The sequence below is a fragment of the Arctopsyche grandis genome, chromosome 12 (assembly GCF_051622035.1).
Source record: "Arctopsyche grandis isolate Sample6627 chromosome 12, ASM5162203v2, whole genome shotgun sequence".
Lineage (NCBI taxonomy): Eukaryota > Metazoa > Arthropoda > Insecta > Trichoptera > Hydropsychidae > Arctopsyche > Arctopsyche grandis.
The window spans coordinates 3,432,267-3,440,897 of NC_135366.1; positions in this window are offsets into that span (position 1 = coordinate 3,432,267).

The window sequence follows — 8,631 nt, forward strand, 5'->3', positions numbered from 1 at the left end:
ATTCTGTAGATGTGGCACATGCTCCACTCAACTTCTAGAAATATCGCGATATGATAAAAAATTAAGCATTTGTACAGTCAGATCATACAAAGCAAGCGATAAATGATTTTATCGATTTTGATTATTTTATACGTGTTATAGAATATATCATATTCAATTATATTGTTTGTATTTAAAATCGCTGGAAAAATACATAGATTCAATAATTAGCATGTGATGATTTCGATTGTGTGGTCACCGGTTCTATCCCTGGCTTTGTTGCTGGCCAGACCTTGGATTTGTTTAACACCAAGGTCAGTAATTTCCTTTCAGAGTTTGCCAATTTATCTGATTTCATTGAAAACGGTTCCAACAAATTGGCAATCCTATTTCATGCGAAAATTTCAGTTTACAGCATCTCATAGTTTGTTGATATTTAAAATGCTGCAAAATTTTGTCCATCGATGTCTCTATGATGATTGTAATGTTTGATGATTAATAATCAATGTTAATAATGATAACCAAACCGAGCAAAATGGCAAAGTGTGAAAAAAATCAGATAAGAACCCAAACTTCGTCACACGACAAAATCGATTCTGAAGTAAGAAGAGGTTTGTAAAAATGGGTGTATACCTGTATAAATAAATAAATAAATTTACCATGTTTATTTTTGTTACCATTATGCCATTACCTACGAGTGACACAAGGTATCAAACTGGTATGAAAAATTTATAGATAATAAATTTGAAATCATGTTCAAATAATGGTGACAAATAGTACGTGAGATTGTTTTTCCAATTTAATGTAGAACCATCTCAACAATGAAATCAGATAAATTGGCAAACTCTAATAGGAAACAATCGACTCGGATTCATAAATATCCAAGTCTGACCAGCAGCACTGCTGTTATATGCTGAATAAATTCCCTTCAATCGAGGTCAACACAAGACTTGAACCCGGGAACCTTTCGGTAATTAGCATTAACTTATTAACTAATTAACACTATGCCAATATGCAGTGAACGTTTACAAATATAGAAAATCAGAAAATGCGGATTTACGTAGAGCCAAAACAAGACATCAATTTTTGTGCCGCATTTGTTAGTATTGGGTATATTATATGTAGTATGTATTATAGGGATTTCAATACCGGCATACCGGTTAACCAGTAAATCTAAAAAATTTGACCATTTGAAAATTTGACGGTAATTACCGTTAATTATTTTATCGTGAATTAAGTACAAATAAAGACATATTATTACCGTATTGTGGATTTTTTTTTTGATTTTTAAATGCTTTTTATTATTACGAAATTATGTTCACAATACATCTTATATCTATTTTAATAGCTACTGATCTACTGATCATTTTCTATTTTACAATTTAATTTAATTTGGTAAGTAATCACAGTATTATATTATTCTAATGTTAATCTAAAGCATAATAGGAAAAAGAGCTCAAAAATCTATTTACAATCCTTCTATTGTGGATTTAGTTGTCTGTAATTCGTCTATTTTCAGTATTAAATCTCTAAAAAGATACTTTCGTAAGAGTGGCTTCCTTGATGCTTGCTTAAGAGTAGCAACGCAGATCAACCAATTAATTAACACAGTTGTTTCAATTATGATCTCAGGTTTATATGTGATATATAAATAAATAAATATGATTGGTTAAAACATAAAAAAATAATAATCACGAATGGACTTGATTGATTCACCTGACATCTTTTGTTAATTATTTATAATTCAATTTCAGCTAGGTGAAAATAACCAAAAAATAAAGTAAATACACGTTTTTATATTTAATTTACCGGTAAATACCGCTACAGCGTACAATGTTCAACTGCATGCACGAAATGCTATTGGTCGAGAGTAGGGATATTCTTCGACTTCAACTATTCGAATGTCAAATAGTAAATCAAGAGCTATTCGAATATTCGAATATATTCGAAAATTAAAAAAAGGTAATTACATATGTGCCAAGCATACATTTGAATGAATCGTCTTATCATAGTTGTCATTAAATTCCACCTCGTTTTTACAGCCAATAATAGTTTCAATTTTTTATTTTCTATATTCATTATGATTTCTTGTAAAAATGTATATTTCGCCGGTGACTTCTTAAATATTCGTATTATTTTTCTGATTTTTTCTAAAATTTCGTAGAGATTATTTACGGATTGGAACGTGATTTTCTTCAAACATTTCCGTATTTAATGAATACAAATCTGTTTCTTCACATGTAGACATTTCATCTTCTTCATTACCTTCATTTTTATCACAATTATCCCCATTATAATATTTAATTTTCTTCATAATCGTCGGCTCCTTCGGCATCACTCTTTTCATGTTGATTTTGTGTATTTAGTTTATAAAAAAATATATACAAGAATAATATTCGAATAGTTGATGAAATATTCGAATAACGAATGGCTGAAAAATCAAACGAATAATTCGAATACTCGAATATTCGATTGGGATCCCTAGTCGAGAGGCGGTGAATGAGAATGTTTTACCTACAGCGGATCAATTGTAGTGGAAAATTTTATTTACCATTTACCGGTAAATAAAACCTGACAATAATATAACAACGAATACTTTGAAAGTTTCAGATATTTTCGGGCTATATTGTAAACGTTTGGGCAGCCCTGGCCCCAGACTGTACGAGCCTAACATAGACGCGACTTAATAGCAAAAACCGCAGACGGGGGACAGTATATACCGTATTATTTCAAAGGCTTTTCAATTTCCATCCGCCCAAGCAGCGCCGGGCAGAGTCGACAAGTGGAAAATATTTCCGAGTACAGTCAACTACCACGAAGTTTTGACTGCAATATAATAATCAACGAATCCGGCAACCACCGAAACTTGTTAATTTATTTTCCTCGATATACGATATGTATGCATGTAGATAGAGAGCATTCGTAAAAATGAAGTGCGCCGACTGTACAATGTAAAATAGTCGGGTGGTGTTGTGCGGTTGTGGTGGTGGTGTTGCGCGCGCGAATTGCGGAATCGAATCTCTTGTACACATTTTTCCGAGCTGCCATACTGATATCATAACGGCTACAAGGTTTCGGTGCGGGCCAGTGGCGCGGCATCGACGGCATGCGTGCAAATCATCACCGAATACCACACCACACTGACAATCTCTATCTACATGAATTGTATATTAAATAGTCAAATTCCGTCTGTTGTCACACAATAAATCACATCTATATCTATCTATATACTATACAGCCAGCATCATAGCTCGGTCGTTAAGAGGGCTGGACACCAGCGCCTTGTCCATACAAACGTATTACACTTCTCCCTTCCTCAATTATGGCACTAGATACATTATTTTTTACTATGCTATGGATATCCACCATTGGGATGCATCTATCGTTTTATTTTTTTGATTAGTTATTTTTTATAAGAGCTAGGAGCCGCCAAACATCTATAAAATCGCCTCTACTTTTTACACCCACGAAAAGAGTCCAGCGTGCTTATTTAACGGTCGATTTAAAAAAAAAATACGCGCATAGTTGCACAGAAAATATCTTTCTCATACCGATGATGATTTTTTTTTTTAAATTGGTCCAGTTTTGGAGGAGAAAATAGGAGAATACGAAACCTCGATTTTGTCGATTTAAAATACGCTTTATCTGGTCGAAGCGCAACTGTCGCATTCACTCAATATATATATTGATATATATTGTCGCATTCACTCAATATACATATCGAAGAAAGGAACGGCAACAAAATTAAGGTTTCGGGTGTACAGCCCTCTTAAGTTTCTGATTAACACCGAGAGGAGCCGGGTTCGATCCCATGAGCCGACATTGAAAAGAATTTTTCAGAGTATATCTGTAGTGCTGCTGGTCAGGCCTGGATATTTGTGACTCCAGGTCAATTTTCTTTGATTTCATTGTTGAAATGGTTGCCGATTAAAAATTGGCAAAAATTTACAATTGTGATTATGAATTTTTATTATATTGTTTTTATTATATACTATTTTTATCATACTGTTATCGTTTTATTATTCTTATTATTTTGTTATTTTTATTATATTTTTTTGTTTTCTCTAATTATCTTACTCTATTGCTATTTTTATTTTTTATTTTAATTTTTTTTTTTTTACCAATATGCGAAAATTCTTAATGGTTTTTCTTAAAATAATTATGTTCTATTATCAATTTATGTAAATTAATAAACTGTTAATTTTCCCAACAAATAAATAAATAAAAAATCCTTCCTACCTACTAGGTCACCACTATTCGAGTATGATGTACAATATAATTTATGTACAATTCATAGATGTCTCGTTAATTTCTCGAGTTTTAAGTGTCTCGTAATTCAGCGACTTGTATATTAAAAAAATGCTCTATTGTTTGTAATTGGCCAGGAAGGCGCGTTGGGGTTTACCTGTAAGTCCTTCCTGGTATAAAATGTAATAAAAATATACATACATATATAAAATTGAATGTCTGTATGTCTGTCTGTCTGTCGCGTATAGGCTCCTAAACCACTCGACCGATTACGATGGAAGTTTCAGAATGTGTTGTATGTACGAGTATGTCCGGGAAGCTTATTGTGTAAAAAAAATCGCCCAAAAACGGGAACGGAAACGGGAAAAACGGGAATGAGTGGCATTGCAACGCAATAATTTTAAATGTTTTCGCGTCGCGACCTGCGTTGTTAGGGTAAAAATAAACAAACAATTGAATAATTTCAAATGTGTTCGCTGCCTGCATTTTTCTGACAAATGGGAACGAGAACGAGAACGGGAGCGCAACGGGAACGGAAACGGGAATTGCATGCGTTATTGTGGCATTGCAACGAATGCCGGGTTAAACTAGTCCGATATAAAAACAAGAAAAAAAATTTCGACCTGGGTAGGGGTTCAGATTTATCACCAGTACTATTATAATAGGTTAACCATCCCTGAAAATGAACCCATCCATCAAAACTGGACCGCAAATTGATCGAAAACACAACAATTACAAATAAGGGATGCTGTATGAAATTCATACGTTACACCAAATATTAGAATCTGGAAATTTTGAATATGGATTACATAAAATTTTACAAACGATAATTGTTTATTAATTAAATATTAAAATGGAACTCTAATAATTTATAAAGTTCTATCTTTATATAATTACCCATTTATTACAATAATTATTATTTAGTAGGTATAATATAATATGATAGATCAGTTACTGTGAATATAAATCACGTGTAAAATTTTATCCCATACTTATACAATTCACAGCATCAGCTTTGCTTATGTGCTATGCTTTATATGTATTATTGTATAATATTTAAGTTTTTTTTAATTATTCCACAATTAAACTAGACTAACCCATGTAAATATTAATATATATTATCATCAGCCACACTTATTACACCACCTTGATATTTAATCCTAATTTATTTTATTTAAAAATGTAAAAATTAATTAATTAAAATTTTCAAACAGTATCAGCATACAGTGGCGTAACTAGCGCCCCCAATAAATCAACGGTTTAAAGAGGGGACTATAAGAGCACGCAGAAAGGACAAATTGTAACGTATTCTACCCGCATGTGTGTGGAATAGATTCAATTTGAAATTGGCAACGAAATAAGGGGGGAATTTAAACATATATTTAAATTTAATTATGATTATTTAAAAAATTACACATCGATTGATCTTGAATTAAAATAGTAAAAAAAAAAAACATGAAAACAGAGCGTACGAGAAACTGAACCGATTCCGTATATTTTTAATTGAAAAGTTAAATTATTAATAATTAATTAATTTATTTAGATGAAAAATATTAGTAATTGTTTCTAGTGCAAGTCGCTTGCGAAATCGCGCCCCCCCACACACCGAAAAGGGTGTATCGGGATGGGGGTACGCGATGGGGGGGCAACACGGGTACAGGCCTCAACCCCCTTTCACCCCCTAAGCCCCGAACTCCACCCCACCCGCCGTTCGGAAAGTTACCCTGTAGCGCTCGTAGCACCGGTTGGGCGTCTCTTTCTAGTTTTCTAACGCGCACTCTTTTCCGGGATCCCTCCCCCACCCACCCCCCACCCACCCCCGGCCTTTGCGCTCCCGTCTCATCTCCCGCCAGACTCCCCATTTTTAGTCCCTCACACCCCCGAGATCGCACCCGGGGTTGTACCCGCGGGGTGTGCCGTGTACCCACTGCCGGTATATTCTTTTCATCATCTCTCTCCGCTTCTCCATAGAACGCTCCACTGCCATAATGGACTAAACAGCATTTTCATTAACGATACGCCTGTGCGGAATTTTTTTTTCGCCTCAAATCAGTCAAGTATTTGTTTTGATTGTGTACTGTCCAACGATTACGACTTACGCCGACACAATAGTTGTTAATTAGCTCTTGGAAATTAATTTTAATTGTATTGTTTAAAAACCAACAAATAATTTTATTTGAATGTATATTTATGTATATAATACACAATTATATACCCTATAATTAGGCCAACATCCCTCTATTTTTTTTGATTTTTAAATGCTTTTTATTATTATGAAATTATGTTCACAATACATCTTATATCTATTTAATTAGCTACTGATCTACTGATCATTTTCTATTTTAAAGTTTTAATTTAATTTGGTTTGTAATCATTAGAGGTAGGATAGTCACAGTGCTATCCATTGTTCGGCAAACCTTTAACAATGCATTTACAACCTTTGAACAATACACGGCCCCCTCAGGCTCCGGTGACTAGTAATCATAGTATTATATTATTTTAATTTTAATGTACAGCATAATAGGAAAAATAACTCAAAAACTTATTCACAATTCTTAATCTAAAGCATCATCCCTCTATAAATATGAACGACTGTACGGGAAAATAATTAAATTTAAGTCTAAGTTTACTATGAAAATCTACGACTAGAAAAACTTAATGGAAATTTTTTCATATAAATATGTATTCAATATTCATTCTTATTTATTATTCTAATGAGTCCACCATCCTTCTAAAAATATAAACAAGAAAAAGCTGTTTTGTCTTAAGATTCAGGCTTAAATTTTTCCATCATTAAAATTAGTCTCAAATTGTTATTTTTATTTGGTTTTTGCTTTTATTTTAAATACCTTAAAGCTTCCCTTCATCTGAATGACTCTGTTTATATATGAGAAGGGATGTTGGCCTCATTAGAGTCTTAATAAGTAATCAATCAATTTATTTTCCTATTATATGTATATTATATGTATGTATATGTACATGTATATACAAATGTAATTACGTATATTAGTATATTTATGTAATACGTTTTATATATGTTTTAAACCTATAGTATGAATGTCCAATTATTTTTGAAAAATACAAGATAAAAGATATTTTTTTTTAATTGGCAAAATTTCAGTTATCCTTTAACTAATTAGCCAATTAAAACAATCAATACATGCATACGTAAATTATAGAAATATTATGTAGTAACAATTTTAATATTTAATAAACTTTATTAATCAATTAATAAAGTTATTGAAAGCTCTATATATTTATGTAAGAATATAATTGAATACTAACAATTGATTTTACTAACAAACATATGTATAAGAAATCATATTGGATCGATATTTTTTTACTATCATAGCACCATTGAATAGCGTATAAAAGTGGGGGCGAGCCAAACTCAGTGCCAATTTTACATTTTCCTTTTTCCGACTGTAAATTACAACTTTAGTTGGAAAACGTCAATGAGTATTTGGCCTCAAAGCAAGCCCCTAAAAACCACACAGCTTGTCAAACTATCGTTCAGTAGGAAAATAAATAAATACAAGTAGCGTGAGCGCACATCCCACGAGAAAGTCGAATCCATAGCCTTTTTTTTCAATACATATGTACATACATACGTTTAAAAACAAAAAGACACCGTTGAACTAACTTTCATCTACACCGAAAATACCAGGATTGATTAGTGGATTTTCAACGTTTTTATTTTTCTCTGTATTTTCTAGACCATTGTGGCGCATTAGGGACTCCTGTAATGCCACAAGGCTCCAAACTTAAGCTTAAATAAATCTAACATATAATTTCGAAAGAGACTTTGTATGTAAATATATAAATGTATGTATATAAGTATCTTTGGTTGGGAATCGTAAACAAGTCAAAATTTCTATGACGAGTAGATTTTTTTTCGATCGATTCAAATAAATTTAATAATAAAAAAACAATTGAATATTTACTAATAGATTCGCCATGTTTACGCTGTTTATATTACAAATACTGAGCGAAGCCGGGTAAAACAACTGTATATCTATATAGCTATATATAAAATTGAATGTCTGTTTGTCTGTCTGTCTGTCTGCCATGCCTTATTCTGGCATTGCAACGCATGCCGGGTTCTATAAATCAATGTTTGTCTGTCTGTCTGTCACGTATGCGTTCCTATACCATTCAACCGATTGCGATGAAACTAATATTACTTATTGTGTAAAAAAAATCACCCAAAAACGGGAACGGGAAAACAGGAATGAGTGGCATTGCAACGCAATAATTATGTTCGCGTCACCACCTGCGTTGTTAGGGTAAAATTGAATAATTTCAAATGTGTTCGCCGCCTGCGCTTTTCCGACAAATTATCATTACCGTAATTTAATTTGATTTTTAAGAATTAATTTAAAACTGAAACATTCACTTATAGAA